The sequence below is a fragment of the Helicoverpa zea genome, chromosome 21 (assembly GCF_022581195.2).
Source record: "Helicoverpa zea isolate HzStark_Cry1AcR chromosome 21, ilHelZeax1.1, whole genome shotgun sequence".
Taxonomy (NCBI): domain Eukaryota; kingdom Metazoa; phylum Arthropoda; class Insecta; order Lepidoptera; family Noctuidae; genus Helicoverpa; species Helicoverpa zea.
In genome coordinates this window covers 7,105,476-7,122,592 of record NC_061472.1, presented here as the reverse complement: position 1 = coordinate 7,122,592, position 17,117 = coordinate 7,105,476, and the positions used below count along the sequence as shown (strand labels likewise).

The following is a 17,117-nucleotide window of genomic DNA, read 5'->3' as shown; positions in this document are numbered from 1 at the left end:
GACACAAATCTCTGTCTTTTTCACTCCACAGGAATTCAAATTACCTTATTGGCACGCCGTCGGACACAGGTAAAACCTGTATTATACTGTTAAAATGGAGACCCTCAACTTTGTGAGTTATTTCATTTGTTTGGAGGACAGTTTTCATTAGTTGCTTTATAGATGTGGCAGTGATGACGTCTGTGGCCGTCTCTGTCTGACGCATACGTAGTCCATAGCACTGTCTCATGGTCCTCCTCCCACTCAGCGTGGTGGTTGCCGCGATGCGAGTACGTTACTACTCCAACAGTCGACGGCGGACGGCCGCGAGCGTTCTCCTAAACAATCACAAATCGAAATTAATTTAATTTAAAATGCGCTAACACAAAACAATAAAAGTGATAAACATAAATGAAAAGTAGTTGATACGTACGAAAAAAATGAAACAAAACTAATAGGAAACAGTGAACTGCAGATGGCAGATAGCAATCGGATTAAAAGTTTTTGTGTTTAGTGAAAAGTGTCAGTAGTGTTTCAATAACTTAGTGTTATTTAAAAGATTGTAGTAAATGAAGCAATACCTGTAGACCTCCGAGGCCGAAGAGTGTTTGATGCCGCCAGCGAATAAGGTACGCTAAACCGGATATTGTACTAGTTACTAGACAGTTGTTTGACTAGTTTAGTATAATTATACTCGGTATGTATTAAGAGGCTTTAGAAAAAGGATTTTGAACTTTTTATCTTTGTTAAGTTTTTGATAATTTTCTCCGAGGCGAGGCGGCTCGAATCCATCTCAAGTTTAGTCACGCGACGGTTAAATATTTGTAGATGAGATAAACATTGGTGGTGGAGTGGCCCAGTGCACGCCACCCCTGTGCGCCAGGTGTCTCGCCAACAGGTGGACTCGCTTCACTTACACGTTTGTTTTTAACATTATACCTCACCATAAACATTTGAAAGATCCTCAACAGATCACAGGATACAGTCAGAATAGCTGCACTCTTCAATGTTTTGAATGTTATTTACAACATTAAACTAAATAAAGATATAAAGATTAGCATTGAACAGAAATTAGTGCAACTGATACGATTTAAGAATGACCTACTTTACAATTAACTGAATATCAAAGGTTATCATCGTATTCGATGAAAAGTTTTAGAACGAGTTGATAAACATTAACACAGTAGAAATCTAATGGTTGCCACCAATTAACCAACATTCCATAATTCGTAATGGATTTTTTCTATCTTAGTCCAACAAAAGTATGGCAATAATGGTATTCATGAGCACATGGCCAATTGGTTATGGAATTTGTTTTGACCAAAACTCGAACAAATTTCATGGTTTACACTTTTTGCATTGCCGGATACACGTGAGGCTTCATTACCCGTATTCAAAAGAGATTCTTTATTCTGCTCATGAGTCATTCTATGTGACAATTCAGCGGTCATGTAGGCAAAATTATTTGCAAACATTTTGGGCACATCAAATCATCATCAAATATGGCCAGGGCGATGTGTCATCGACTGCGAAGTGCGGGACACATCATTTCTCATATTCTACCTCGTAGAGGCCTTTTCTTGCACCGACTTGTCTTTAAAGCAGGTAGGTAGTTGAACGGACCTTTCGCACGCAAAGATTTTTTTGTCCACAGACCTTTGTTTGGTTGAATGGCTGTGGGATATTCAACGCTTAAGATTTGTTTAGGAAGCACTTGTTACTACGAAGCTGCTCAACATTTGCATTATAACGCTATGGCTTTTCTAAGAATAAGTATGAGAACAATTAATTTAAGAAGTCCTTTACGATTGCAATCTTTTACCAATACGGTTCATGCTTCGCAACTAACATGGACTAGATTCTTCCTTATTAAAAACAGGCACACGAAATTATAAAAGCGAAAAAGCACTATTGAAAGGATTGAGGGTAGAAATATAAGCAAGGTCAGCCCCTGATTAAGACCCAATAAGAAAACCTACTATGAGAACAGAAAAGCTGCAAAGAAACAAAACATCGAGCAAAACAAAGCCAACTTACAGTTCCTAGCAAAATACTATCCCTAAAAAGGCATGAACATAAAACGACACATCCAGAAAAACTTGGTCTGTATGACAGAACATATTTTATGGAAGACAATTTCATAAATCACTTTAGCGGATGAGCCTTATAAAGGATTTATCAAAGAGAGGCAATATAGGAGGCACTTCCGTGGTTCACAGCTGAGGTAAGGTATGGGTTGTAGTGGCATGCCCCTCTCCCTTGCGTCGCACCCCGCAGGGTGAGTGCCCGGCGCGCGCGCCCGCACACCGCCTTCCACAACGATCACTGTTCAACAAAAAACTTTCTTTCCTTTCCAGTTTTGTTGCGTTTGTTCCAATAGTCATTTGAATACCTCCAGGGCACCAATTTAGTTAATGATTCAAATTAGTTTTTGATACAAATTGATTTGCCCTTGTTGGTTTGAAATGCTTATCTTTTTTGTTAGTATTGATCTGGTTTGGTTTTTTTTCGGTGCAGTTGCCGATGCAAATGTTTGTTTCCTTGAAAAGGACTTGCTTATTCAAGGTCTGATTGATCTTGTCTATCATGACAATGATCAAGGAAGTGACACTAATTTACAACCACTTAATCATTACAATTATAATAAAATATGCAGCGATTCCTTGGCCACAGAATGTCTAGTTCTCTTTACTGTAAATGATTTTTAATAAGCTGTGCTATAGATCTCAGCAAATATTCCATTCCAATATGGGTGTGAGGCCGCTGTGAGCAATCTGTTCTTCGACATTTAACCGATGGCACATTGCGCAGATTATTGCGAAGCACTCTGAAGCGTGAAAGGACTATTGGAATGCAACGGACGTCTCCGTTCTATCCAACCTTTATGTATCTTATCTTAAATTGAATTCTTGCTTGTTTGATTTATATCGTCTAGCTAGGCTGTATTGAAATGTCATGTCAAAGAGGCACAATAAACTAAATAGGTATTTTTGTTATATGACATGTCCTAAATAGAGAGACATTACCAGATTGATTTCCCAATAAAAAAAATACCTGGCTGTAGGTATACCTAGGTATGTCATATTTGTTTCTTTAGCTTATTCAGTCTCTTGTTTATGTGATACATAATTTGTTTCCGAGTTTTACGTTGGCAAATAATTAAACTCAACAATGTCCACGGTATAAAGGTCTGCTCTATCATTTAAACGGAAAGTGGATACTAGACTCGTTTCCTAGTAAAAGCTAAATATTTGAGGTCAACTGGAATAAGATATTTCCTCTTTCTAAGCGCGGCTGTGCTGTAGGAGATTAGCTTCCTGCTTCGATGTCGGATTTAACACTTTATTTCTTAGAACGAAATGCGATCTCGACCCTTTTAGAGCGTTTCGCTTGACGTGGCGATAAACAGATATAAGATCTCTGCACAATGCACATAGCTATATGAAACTTTATCTACATATACTTGTGTACCTACACGACTATTGCTATTACCCTTATCACAGAAAACAGTTTTACAGCATGTTTCTCGTAGTACTACGAGTTACTTTAAACGTCTAGCTCGATAATCTCTAACGAGCGTTGCACTCAGAATTTCCAGACACGCCAACATTTAATGCATGGAAGTTTAGTTTGTGAAATATATAATTTAGAAGAGAAGACTGGCTCTGAGTGTGGAAAATTAGTTGATTGTCCTTATACACAAGTTCACAAAACGCAATATTTAAAATTAAAACTTTAAATATGGTTGGAGATAAATCTGGCCTCATCAACGTGGTATGCAGCTAGTGACCGGTCGATAGGTGCTACAGGCTGCGTCGTTTACGTAACACCTGCAGCCGGAGGGCCAAGCCGTAGAGCCGTTTATCTCGACACTACAGGGCTTGTTCCCATTTACTCCAAACCCATTGTTTTAGTGTTAGCAAAGTGCTCATACATTCCTTCCACTTGGGACCAAAATTTGCAGAATAAAATAAATTGAAATATGCCTCCAAAGTCCTTCTACATGGCTCTAAAAAATTGTGTGTATCATCAGCAAAATATTAAAATTACGCCTCTGTACTTAAAATCTTGGAGAGGGAAGGATTTTATTATTTTTAATTAAAAAATGTTTTTTTTTTTTCACTTTGGACCCGTTGGGAAGGAATTTGTGGAGCAGGTGGGAACAAGCCGACTACGGCTGCCTACAGTTACCAAGTTTGCCTTACACCCACTAAGCAAGGCTGTTTACATTACAAACTGGGTCCCTAACATTAAGCCGGCTAAAACACACGTGACGGATGCTGCCCGATAAGGATTGTGTCAGAATGTTGCGGGAACTTTGTACCTACATTGTACACCTAGCTTTATATTGCTGGTCGTTTTTATAGAGGCAGTGATTAAGGGTTTAGTTTATATATTATCTGCAGTGGTCGTGAGTAGTTGTTTTTGTATATGAATATTTACGTTACCTGATTTTTGCATTGAGACTGGCTGACAGTCTTAACAAATTAAATGACATAGCATTTTTTATAAATAGGTACTTACCTACAAAAGTTCTACCAATTTTTAAAGGTTAATTTAAAGTCATTTTATTAAGGCAAAGGTATTGTGGTAAAATGAGTAGTTAAGCGTTATGGTCTGGGTAATCCTGACCTGCAATCGCTCGTTTAGCTAAAGCCACTTAAGAATTTAGAGGTGTAGTGTTTCGTGGAAGAATACCCAAGGGTTGGGTCACTTCATAATAATAATAAAGAGCACATTATGTTAAGATGTTTTGCTGAGATAACTAAGTACACAAAATGCTGAGTAAGTTTCGTCGGACAAAGTACCTGAAGTTTATGAGTTATTAAAGTTAATTTGTTTTGTTTAGTACGTTAGTATTCGCGTCAGTGTGAATGCCATAGTTCGCACGGAGGTTAGAAATGTCTCGGTTGTTTTTATGATCTATTTATAGCATTGCTTTGCTAACAACTGCCTATGTTTAGTATTTGCACGTTAATTCTCAAATAATTCTGATTAAAAGTATCAATTGTGTTCATAAAATTTGGTTTAATTACAACTATTACTACTTGACTTGATTAGGTACTTATTCCTTTAATTATTCTAACAAAACACAAATTGCTTAATATCTCCTATAAAAATACCGCAACAAAGATAGAACACGACCATTACGAAAAAGCGTTTTAATAAAGGAATTTTTGTAATCAGCGCCACAGAGTTGAAAACAGTTTAACCAAAGGCTGTTCGAAATGTAGATAAAGCACATTTGAGTTCCTATCTACCGTTTCTATTACTCGGAGTAGTGTATGTGACAATGACTTTCATCTCTCACGATTCTGTGTCACTCTGTTGGGCTGACGTGACGATGTTATCTACGAGAGCACGTAACCAAGGCTACCGGCTAAAGCAGTTAATTCATATATAATATCTACAGCCAGTTCTACTAGCCCGTGAAGATAAAACTGACGACTTCAGTACGAAATCTCACTACTACGAAACCAGTTAATTAAACACCCATTCTTATGCAAATAACAATGAAATGTTTAGTTTTAAACAAAGTAGATTACTTTTTGTTACTTCCTACATTATCTTAACTTGAAGCTTTAATGATAAGAATCTTTCGAAACAGTAAATAATTTTCAGGCCAGTAAAAGTTGGCATTTTATACCGGTTTTACACAAGTTTATCAAATATTACGAAATTTTTGTTACATAAGGTTCCCGCTATATAATTACCTGCCTACAAGAAATGTAATGAAGGCAGTCGGTCTCTGGTGAGACTATAACTTTCTTCTCTCACGACTTTTGTCTCAATTCGCGGCGTGTTACTTAAATTAAATACGCAATTACACATGCCTGCACGTATGTAATGTATTTAAATTATATGAATTTACATTTTATTTTAAATTGTAAGGTGCTCTAGTTTCCTAGTTTTTCCTGTATCGTGAAAGTTTCGAATCAAAATTGGACTAAGAGCTTTAAGTATATTCTTAAAGGTACGTACAGCCCGTTATTTAATAATAACTGATCAGCTTATAAACAAAATTGTAGCTAAAACATCCGCATGCAATATATTCGTGAGGATCCACAAAATTTTCGAGTATTTTCAATTTCAAAATGCAATGTAAATCTAAGCGAGCTTTCTCAACGCTGTGGAAATTGTGGAATACATTATAGTCGAGACGTGTGAATCTCAGCCTGGCAGGTGGTACGTATTCTCTATGAAATAAGCAAGACGTCTGTAATGTCCCTAATGTGATATTAAGTAGAGTGATAGCGACATTTTCTCGTTATAATAAAAATGGCCGTTACGGTAATCATCTCCGCACGTGAACGATGTCAAGTAGGAAAACAGTCAAGATTAACAATGTTCTTGACAGTATTTTAATATCACAAATTGTGGGAAGGTTGAGAAATATTAAAATAAAACACATTAATTTTATTTACGATGCTAACTGTACCTTCCGCTACATTAAGGAAAACGTTTTGTTCTTTCGCAGCATTATCTTTACATACATAGAATTGTCGTGAAAAATTACGACAAATTACCTTAATTCTTTGGAATGTTGCTATTGTCATAAAATATTGTATAAGCGAGCAATGATGGAGTGTTTAAATTGTGTGGCGTTTACGCGCATCTGCCACCTCTAAAGTACCTTGTATTGAATTATTACGAGACACTGGTTAGCCTCAACGTGCTCCGAATACGAATTACTATTCTTATCTTTGTTTACGTCAATTGAAGTCTTTGTTATTACTAACTCAGTTGTATGATCCATTCATATACTTGTTCTACCTGTAGACTATCTATATGATTAGGTATTATTAGTATCTATGAATAGTTGGCGGTTGTAACTAGACAGAGCACAGTCACGTTTTTGCAATTTATGACCACCGTGTGCAATTTTGAAGTCTATATTTTAGGTACCGAAAATATTGTTTTATTATCACGCTTCGAGTGCTAATAAAATGTTCGAATACATTTTATACATACTATTGATATGTTCGTATAATGCTGTAACATTTCGTGGGAATTGGCTCTGGTGTTTGGTATTATTGGCATGTAAAATGTACCTAACACTGTATCATATTGTTAGGGTTGTTCTGAAAAAAATATGTTTAAAACTTAATCATTCTTTTTTTCATCGTGGTCTACAAGTCTTTTCTCTTTAAGAGAACGAGCAAAAAGTAAATTAGGTAACTATGTGTGGAATTTTATTTCTAGCTCATAATTAATTTTCTTAAATTAATAAAGTGTCCGTCCCAATATTCTCGTTAAGTCATGTCATGTACTGCTGCAAATCAAACCACGATTAGAACTACGAGTGTTGCCAAGTAGGTCATAACTGCATTTTGTCACAATGTAGGGTAAAACTGTTATGTATTAACCGCATGCGATTTGGCTGCAGAATGTAAACACGAACTGCTCATTGTTAAGTTTATTATTTTGTTGCCGGTTATTATGGCACGAGTGGTTTGCTGGGATGAGATCACGGAACCTTCTTAGTACATACTCATAAACATTTACATTAAGTTTCTATGTTATAATGGTTAGTTGGCCAAATTATTTTTAACTAGCTTTGTTCCGTAGTTCCCTTGCGTCCCGTGGGAACTCCAGCCCGTAAACAGATAAAATATAGCCTATGTTACTCGGGGATAACGTAGCTTTCTAACAGTGAAAGAATTTTACAAATCGGCCAAGTAGTTTCAGAGCCTTTAAAACAAATGTTTCCTCAAATACCTACCACAAGTGTCATAGTAAAGTTTAACCGCAGTTTAAAGTACCTTTGCCAACATACTTATGATAATTTTGTTCACCAAAAATGATCTTCTAGTTTTGTTGTTTTGTTACGGTAACCGTTAAAGTTGATGTAAGTTTAATATCTTCATCAAACGCACTAGACGGTTACATTTCCGGCGGAAAGCGGGGTGGGCAGACTGCGAGGAGACCGTTTGAATACAATACTACTCTACTTAGGGTGCTATAGTATTGCCATTGTATGATTGTCGAGTAAAGGAGTTTCCGTTGCACTACGTTTTTTCCTTACTGACACTATGTGAAGTAGCAAGTAAATGTTTTGGTGTAATTAAATGCGTTGCAATTGGCAATTATTTTAGAAATAAACAGTTCAAATTAAGAAAAAGTAAATAACTAATCATTTGATTCAAAAACTGTTTTGGTGGAAGGCCCGCTCAAATAAATTACTTAGGTATGAAATAATGTGTGATAATGTATGGAGAATGAGCTCGTAAGTTGGACAAACGCCCAAACGTCCAGTGCGAGGGTACTGTTAGAATAATTTAAGTTGCCTACACAAGCTATCTTACATTACTTTCCTTCACCGGCTTCCGTCTACAGATGTAATCTCACTCACATAGGGTGCGCTAAACTTAGCTGGGAACGCCAAGTCAAATTCATTAGTAATTGAAACCCCAAGTCCAGCCATGCCCTACGACAGGCTAAATTGATTGATTGATTGAAACATTACGCTATAATAATAGATTGTTTCACCAACAAGCGATTGTTATCATTAGTTACTTTGGTAACGTTCCTTTAAGGCGTGTACTCGTTTAACTGTCGGTTTCAATAAACTATCCGTGGATTACAGATTGACATTAGCTTCATATCAATATAATTCTATCTCAATCTCCAATGAACGGATAGATCGGTTATTAAAATCCTAAGTAAATCAATCATTGTTGTTAAAAAGCACGCCCTGGTAGGCGCGTGGCGAGATCATTTTGTAATGAATTATGTATTACATAGCTTGGCAAACTTGTCCTTGCATACCAGTCGCCTACATAAGCTTAGTACGAGAGAAGTAATTATTTCAGACTAAGGACTGATATAATTGTGCACGTTGATAGATCTCGACTTCTGTGTGATTTTGATCTTATCCGATCTAATATTGATCAACAGACTTATATCTTTAAGGATAAGGTCTTTAATAATTTAGTTAGGAATACGTAAATTAGTTTTCAAAGTGACTTTTAAATTTTGAGTGCCAGGTTCAAACCATAAACTTTCTTCAAATACAGTTTAAATCTGAGCTAAAGGCAGTACTTTTTAAAACCAAGTTTTCAATAGTCTTCAACAGGACATCCAAAGCGTGACAAATTCCGCCCTATCCATTGAGTTAAACACCACTGTCGATCTATTTAAATTCGACAGCAGTTAGCACGTTCTGCGAGCCCTTCAGTAAACGTGACTGGCTTATTGCCACCTCTAACTGGTCCCTACTGATCAGTATTGATCCCTCTGTATAAATAAACCGTCGAAGTTGTGGTGGCCTACAGGTAAAGAACCAACTTCTCAAATGTGTGGATTCGATACCAGGTCAGGCAAGTACCAATGCAACATTTCTAAGTTTGTATGAATGTTCTAAGTGTATCTTGAACAACAATGACCGAGTTTCGGAGGATAAATTAATGTCCCGATTGTCATTTGAATATCTTTGGCAGTCGTCAAGAGGTCGTTACAGGTAGCCAGTAAGTCTGACAATCAGTCCTACCTAGGGGTATTGGGTGGTTCGGGTAACTAGGTTGAGGAGGTCAGATAGGCAGTCGCTCATTGTAAAATACTGGTACTCAGCCGCATCCGGTTAGACTGGAAGCCAACTCCAACATAGGGGGGAAAAGGCTAGGCAGATGATTTTGTATAAACAGACCATCGACCAGTCAATCTTGTAATCGGGACATTTAAAACAGAGTGCACTGTGGCATGTTTACTTGAGGCTAATGGATTGCATGTGCATTAAATATGTTGGTATGCAATGTGAGGATATGTCATGGCGTATATTCGCTAATGCTTAGTAAAGTCATATTACAAATTCGATATGCGAGGTCTATAAGTCTGATGCGTAGACTGGATACTTATAACTGCAGTGGTTTTTAATCATGAAGCATTTTAATCTATGGGACGATAAGGTGACCTTTTTGGTCCTAAAGTGGCCTTTCAGTTGAGATATCTACTGATGAGAAGCTGAATAGCAGATGTGGTATAATTGTGTATTTATGTAAGTTGTAGAGATTCGTTATCTTAATACCTATTTATGTTGTTTCTATTTTCGTATTTTTTAGCTTAGCACCAAGCCACAGGTGAAAGATATCAGTATAATTTAGTTTCTATATTTATCTAGCAATAGCTGCTTATTCACAAGTAACAGGTGTGTTCGATCGGGTATAGTCGTGATGCGAGGTTCGGGTCTTTTATTATTCAATACCACTACCACGGACCACGATTTCAAGTAAATATCTACTATAAATTGAATATGACTTATCTATTATTTGATCGTCACTGACTTAAATATCGTAGAACAAATATTTTTCGAGGCTACGGGATTTTCCGAAAGAGTTACCGCGGCCCTGATACAAACTTAAAGGGCTTAAGAAAGAACATGGTGGGTTAAAATCAGTAAGAGTCTCATAATTCCTCATGATGCCCCCACAGTGGGATGATTTCATTTGATGATTTCACATTAAAAAAAAAACAAGTATTTGTTCTTGTAAACAGTGCTACTGGGTCCAGTGTCCAAAATCAACTACCTTTATATTAGGAAGCTAATAATGAATTGAGTATTGAGGACCTATTCAACCGAATAAATAAATAAAAATAAGTTTATTAATGGGCACTTGTATTATTCGTCGAGATTCAATAAATCATGTTTGTTAACACCATAGAGTGACATCATAGAGGTGAGGTTGGTACGCGCTGCATCGCGAGCATAAAAGAGGTGATCCCACGCAGATCTATTCAAATAACAAACACCATACTCATTTATTATAAATAACCTATTGCCAATATTAAATTAACATAGAATCAAGTTCAACGTCTCTCTTTTATGCTCATTTTAGGAAAGTCAGTGTCGATAGATCCTTGTTATTAGTTCAATGCAATATTGAAATATCAAGGTATCAATCTCTTATTACGAGTATGAAAATCGAATTTTGATTTGAATTCTTTTGTTTTAAGCTTTTGTTAAAAAATTGTATCGTAACGCTCGTGTAATTCAGAGCCCTACTAGAACGTTATTGATAGAATAAAGCTTTTTAGCTGTCCCTTTTAGATATTAGTGCAAAATGAAACAAATAACGAATGAAATTATGTAAATTTACATTTAGATCTATCCTATTTTAACACCTGTTCTGTTGATGAAGTAAGGTCATTTACCTAATCCACAATGTGACCCACGTAGTTTGGTAATTTGTCGCTTGTTGATGAATTTGGTTATTATTATTATTGAAAGTATTAGGAACTCGTACGTATCATGAATTTGAAATAACTTGCTCATCAACATTAAATTGATGTTGAACATTTTACCTTTTTTCCTTCTATGACTAAAAAAATTAACATTTCTTAGTTTTAATTGTAAGGAGATATTTATGCTCTACCTATCTTCTTCGTCTTCGATCTCATGAACCAGTTTACCAAACGTCGCTAGTTCGGTATGCTAATGGTTTTGATAAAACTCACATAAACGTCGACGCATCCGTTTCGATAATGCTGTGTAACTTATAGAACTTAGTAAAATACTAAATAATTATGTCGCTAAAATAAAATAAAATATACTTTAAGGACGATTTATGAATTCCTTCTAGCCACACACGATGCGACGAGAAGACTTGTAGAATTTCTGAGTTTAATAGCTATGCTAATTCCCTGGTCAGAAGCACTCTTGTATGTAGTACCTATAGGTATGTGTATTTTACTCCGATCTTACTTCAGAGCATCCAAGACAATTTTATTAAGCTTCTAAATTAACAATATAAATTGAAGCATCTAGGTACTTAGAGAGTAAGAAATAAGTAATTGTCTACCTTTTTTTATTTCGTAAGTGAGATAAAAAAGGATATCTTTTTCTTATCTCAATGATAATGTCAGTAACTTATGCCAAAGTTTCGCAATGTTTCTTTAAATAAGCTCAAGGTGGACTTGCACCTAATTAAACTGATTCAATGGCTTGATTACCAGCACGGAACAGATAAAAAGAAATTGCATTACTAAGAAAATTGTGAAACGTTACCTCATTACGTAACTTTAATTAGTCAACACGCTTATTGAAGGAGCTAATGGATTAGTCCCACATTCATTGACAAGAAACCATAAAATGTCAGCTTTTAAACGTATTTTGAGCAATACCAACTTTTTAATTGTACTTACAATATAATCTGCGGATTATATAACATCATGTAGGCATCATAATGATACGGTATTAAAGTAGCATTTAATTTTATATTACGTCATTTGTAATGGATTAATAATATTATACTTCATTCGAATCGTATTACGAGTTTTTAATGCGCCACTAACCTGAAATACAGTTAACCTCATTACCACTGCAATCAAGTTACACACATTTGTGACAAACAATGATTCCAACGAAAGTAAATACTGTTCGATTTACAAAAAGACCGCTGATGGTATTGTACCTGTCTTTTGTTTTTCTTAAACAAACATTCACCGTTAATTTCTGGTTTGTCCCATTGTTTTTGGTTTAGTGAACCCGGTGGAGGCAGACTTGGCTTTTTTGTTTGAAGTTCCGACCTGTAACGCAGTAACTCTACACTGGCGGCCGCCGGGCGGGGGCACAATCGCACAACAAAACATCACTTATTGTAGCCGCACTGGGCATCTCTTTGTCAAGTTTTCATGCTCTGCCGGCCGTTCCGTGTTCACTAATGTTATTACTCTTTAACTTCTCTTTAACAACGTTTAGGCGAAAGGTGTGTAATTGCTTAATTACCGCTCACTTACAGCGCCCTTAATGGATCTTAAGTGACTCCGTCTACTGAATTTCACGAGTCTATCAAAACGGCCAACGCTGAGGCGGAGGGGAAATTTTAAATGAAGTAGTGCTATTTACCTGAGTCAGGTTTATTATTTCAAAACGTGAACAATTTAGACGACACACATCAGACCAGTCTGTGAAAAAGAATTTACAAAATGCCGAGACTAATAATTGCGAAACATTGCGAATAGCCCAGGTTTCACTGCAAGTTTTTACTTTAGAAAATTTGAAGAATGTCAGAATTTTTCCACGCTGCCTGGACTTAAAGAAAGTGGTTAGTGTGCCGTGAATATTAGCATAAAATTATAATTGTTTAATCCGTTAAATTACTGGTTTCAATAGACTGCATTTTTTGATTAAGTATTACTAAACCCTGACCGAGATTTACCTATCCAGTAACAGTTTTGTTATGCTTTGGGGATAGCACTAAGGATCTGGCAATAGTTCCTTTCAATTTGCGAAGATATGCCAAAATGTTGTACCTAAGTGGAAATTGTGTCATATTTCCGCGAAAAGCCATCCGATACTTTGTTGTGGATGTGAGAAAATTTCTTACACCGCACAGTTGTACGCAAAGAAACTTCTTGTTCATAGTCACGGTACTCAGGTTACAGGTTACCACGGACATGTGAATTATCTAACCACGTAGGGTCCTACCACCCACTAGGGTTGCCACTTTTCGCATATACAACAAAATTAATAGCAATATTGGATGGATATTTTATTAGATATCCTAATTAATAGGTATGATGCGCATCTTACTTCATCAGAACAACAAAGCTAGAAAAACATTCACAGAGTAACATAAACATCTGTCTCTTCGCTATGATTAAAACAGTTTCCGTTAGGCACGCAAGCCATTAGCCGAGCGAGTCCACACACATGTATCTATAGTAATTACCATCGTTAATTGGAAGGCAGAGAACCGGACCTATGCAGCATCCAGTTTGAACGGAAATGTGGCAACCCTTAGCGCGGGTCGATGGAGGCTGTGTAGAAAGGAGCACGCGGTTCCAAGGACGACGACGTGCGCGCCGGTTGTTCACCTCGCGCGCAAGAATGCGCGGGAACGCCGCGGGAACCCAGTGCTTGCGGTGCGGGACCGGCTCGGCCAATCGACACTGCCTCAGCATTCCACTGCGTTCAATCTTATACCTTAATATCTCACATACCTACTCCAACTGTCAATGGAATTTCGCTGGTAACACTCGGCCGTCGCGTTGTCGCCAACATTTGTCAATTGGAAACGGATGCGCCAGCGCAGACGCTCCCCAGTGACAGCTTTGATCTTCCCCACACCTTTTTTCTCGTCAATCTTTTTCTGTTACGATGTGTTGTTTGTTTCAAACGTCGTATTCATGGGATGAAGTCATTCATAGAGTTTTATTTGTTGTTTTACTGGCTTTGAAAGGCTGCACGGCCGCCAAGTGCAAGTCGCGATTATGAATGAATAATAAGTAGGTGCCCACTAGTTTCATAGAACTTGAACTAGTCATTACATTGGATGCATTTTATGATTTATTATAAGCAGCAACTATAGCTTATATTTTCAAGGAAATGCGATATGTTGGAATATTATTATTTTTTAATATGATACTGGAATGTAAATATGTGTGGGATGATATCATTTTTCAGCTCTTTGACATTTATTTATAGACTTAAATGCTTGCCAAGCATACTTACTAGTCACTAGTACATAGTAAAGTATCTACTTCTGTGCATAATATGACACGTAGGTATCATTTCTCGTAAGATAAGTTTCACATACCGAGATATTTGATTTCATGCTGTAAGTATGTATCTTATAACAAAAGAATGTTGAAATGTACCTAAGCCAAGATAATGAAGGATATTTTTTAAATTCTTTATTTAAATCTGACGTTTGAAAATTCTTAGCAAAATGGCGTTCAGTCCCGGCATTTACAATGTCAATAGGTCATTGGCCTTTTAAGAAACAACAAGAACATTGTATTTGAATTTACATTTGGTTAATATCATCGTCATGTTAGTCATAATTACTTATTTATTTCTTTTTGTTTTATTTATTGCAAAACTGAGCTTTTTCGTCGGTCCATTGCAATTGTGTCTTCATAACATAGAACAATACCTATTCTTATACCCACATAGAAAAACAAACTGTATCTACTTAAATAACCTGTAAGAATATAAAAAAAAAATATGCAACCTTGATTGAAAACTAATATTCTTTAGCCATTAACGCAGTAAGCAATTTGCATGCATTTAACAGCACTTCGACTTAACCATAATTTTGCGACCACAAGCTTGCAGGATGTGGTCTATTTTAACTGCAAGGCATTGGAAACACTGCATTATCTAGCCCAACCAGTCACTAGCTAATGATTGTCTTGTTAATTATTTCCTTTGAGGCGATACCCACTGCATACACCACGGCGATCCGTATGTATTAACTTAGGCGTCGACTGCCTTATAAATATGGCTTCATCAATGATGTCATTCGATACTCTTTTAGATACAGTATCAATTTGATTTGCTGGCATTTCGGTATAATGTGGGTCAGTTGAAGGTTTTGTATTTCTAGACGTTATTTTATTTATTTAAATCGTATACCGTCTTAGTCATTGTCTAAAGGGAAATTCTATTAAAACCCGGACTCTGCAGGTAAAGTGACACTGAGTCACAGATTTCTACTTTCAATTGGTACTGCGTTGTGAATGAAAATGGTTGTGTTAAACCAATAAACAAATGAACATGTTATTTGAAATTCTTGTTCCGTATGTGTTATTCTTGCGGCGTTTTGTATACTTTTCGTGTTTGTGGTCCATTTACATTACATATTCAATAACTCACTTACATTGTATGCCATTACAATAACAGAAAAGTTCCTAGAAGTTTTAATACCACGATTATGTTCCTTATTCGCAGAAAGTTACCTAGGATGTGCGTGCTGTGCTGTAGTCTTACAGGTTAAAGCGTTGATTACCTAGCATTTTATAACAACTATTAAAGTAGCATTAACATTTTCAAAGAATAACGGTGTTATTACGACGTGGCGACGTTTATTCGACTATTTTAGTTGCGAAAGACAGTTAATGGGACATACATACGTCAGGCTGTTGACGTAGAGTAGCACTTCGACGCTAAGTATCTAATCAACAGATAAGTGTGAAATACTGTTAGCTTGACAACAGTCGAGGATAATTACTGGGAAAGTTCATATGGATTAACGAAATGAGACTATCGCACAACACCTAAGAAGTTTAGTCACCCTCGCGAACTACCCAGCAAAAAAAGTTGATTAATATGGATAATTATATGTATTAGTTTATAAGTATTGTTATTAATAATATGTGTTTATTTGTATTTTTTATGGGCCCTAGTTGCCTGAAATAAATAAATAAATAAAAAAACCTCTTTATTATGATGAAACTTGTGCTTAGCGCACCAGGTTTAAACCCTAGACTAGGCAATGCCTAGCCTAAAACCGCTACTTTTAAACAATGTTTTATAATAAGGTTGAGAAAGTTTACAAGTGAGTCCTACATGAAGATAATAAACTAATAATTGGATTCATGATCAGAGCTTTGATCTGAGGATTCATGTAACTTCATATAGGATCGGCATTTAATGCTCATCATTTCTGTACGGTAACTGCAAGATGCTTCGCTAAATGGGACCGTGCTATGCGAAAAAAAAACAAAAGAATTATTATGTTTATGCAGTAATAAATATTACTGCATAAGCAGGCCACGAGTATTTTTTACGAGTGCGAGCGTCAATTTACTCATTTAAATTTAGTTATGGTAATGCATACGCAATTAAAATAAATAATTACACAGGTGTTAGTAATGTAAACAATGTATAATTACCTCATAATTTCACTTTGAATTATTATGTTTTATTTCATAAGATTGTTATTAGATAATAGTTGGGTGTTCCATTACACGTTAACATAAGAGGTGTAACAAGCAGTATAAAGACAGTGACTGACAATTTGAGAAGTCAGCTGTCAGGGACGTCAGTTGATGAAGCGTGATGCTGCAAAGCTTTCGTATAGAGCTTTTTGATACACAATGTTATGATTTTGGTCGTGCGTACGAATAATCCATTAACGCCTTATGTAATCTCCAAATCTATAGACTAAACAACATTAACCGTAAAAAGAGACATTACAAAAAGATTTCGAGTAGTTATCATTATGTATGCGAAAGTATTATTCTGTCATCTTTATACTCGTTCATAGTTTACCTAATCTCTGCCATGTGCCTTTCATTGTAAAATACTACTAACCTGGTGCAATTTAGAGTACCTATGTTTATCTACGTACAAGAAGTACGTAGATCTGAATACAAGCTAACCGCTGCGATGAAATTAGACATCGTATACGCGTACG

General features: G+C 36.3%; 1 protein-coding gene across 5 annotated transcripts in view; it reads left to right on the top strand.

Annotated features, from left to right (window-relative positions):
• The first annotated feature begins 296 nt into the window (after positions 1–296).
• Positions 297–17,117, top strand: part of LOC124640683 — a 38,494-nt gene continuing 21,673 nt past the window's right edge. For all 5 annotated transcript variants that reach the window (XR_006985581.1, XM_047178571.1, XM_047178569.1 and 2 more), the window contains exon 1: positions 297–608. The gene's annotated coding sequence lies outside the window, so the exon portion shown is untranslated. The remainder of the gene's footprint in view (positions 609–17,117) is intronic.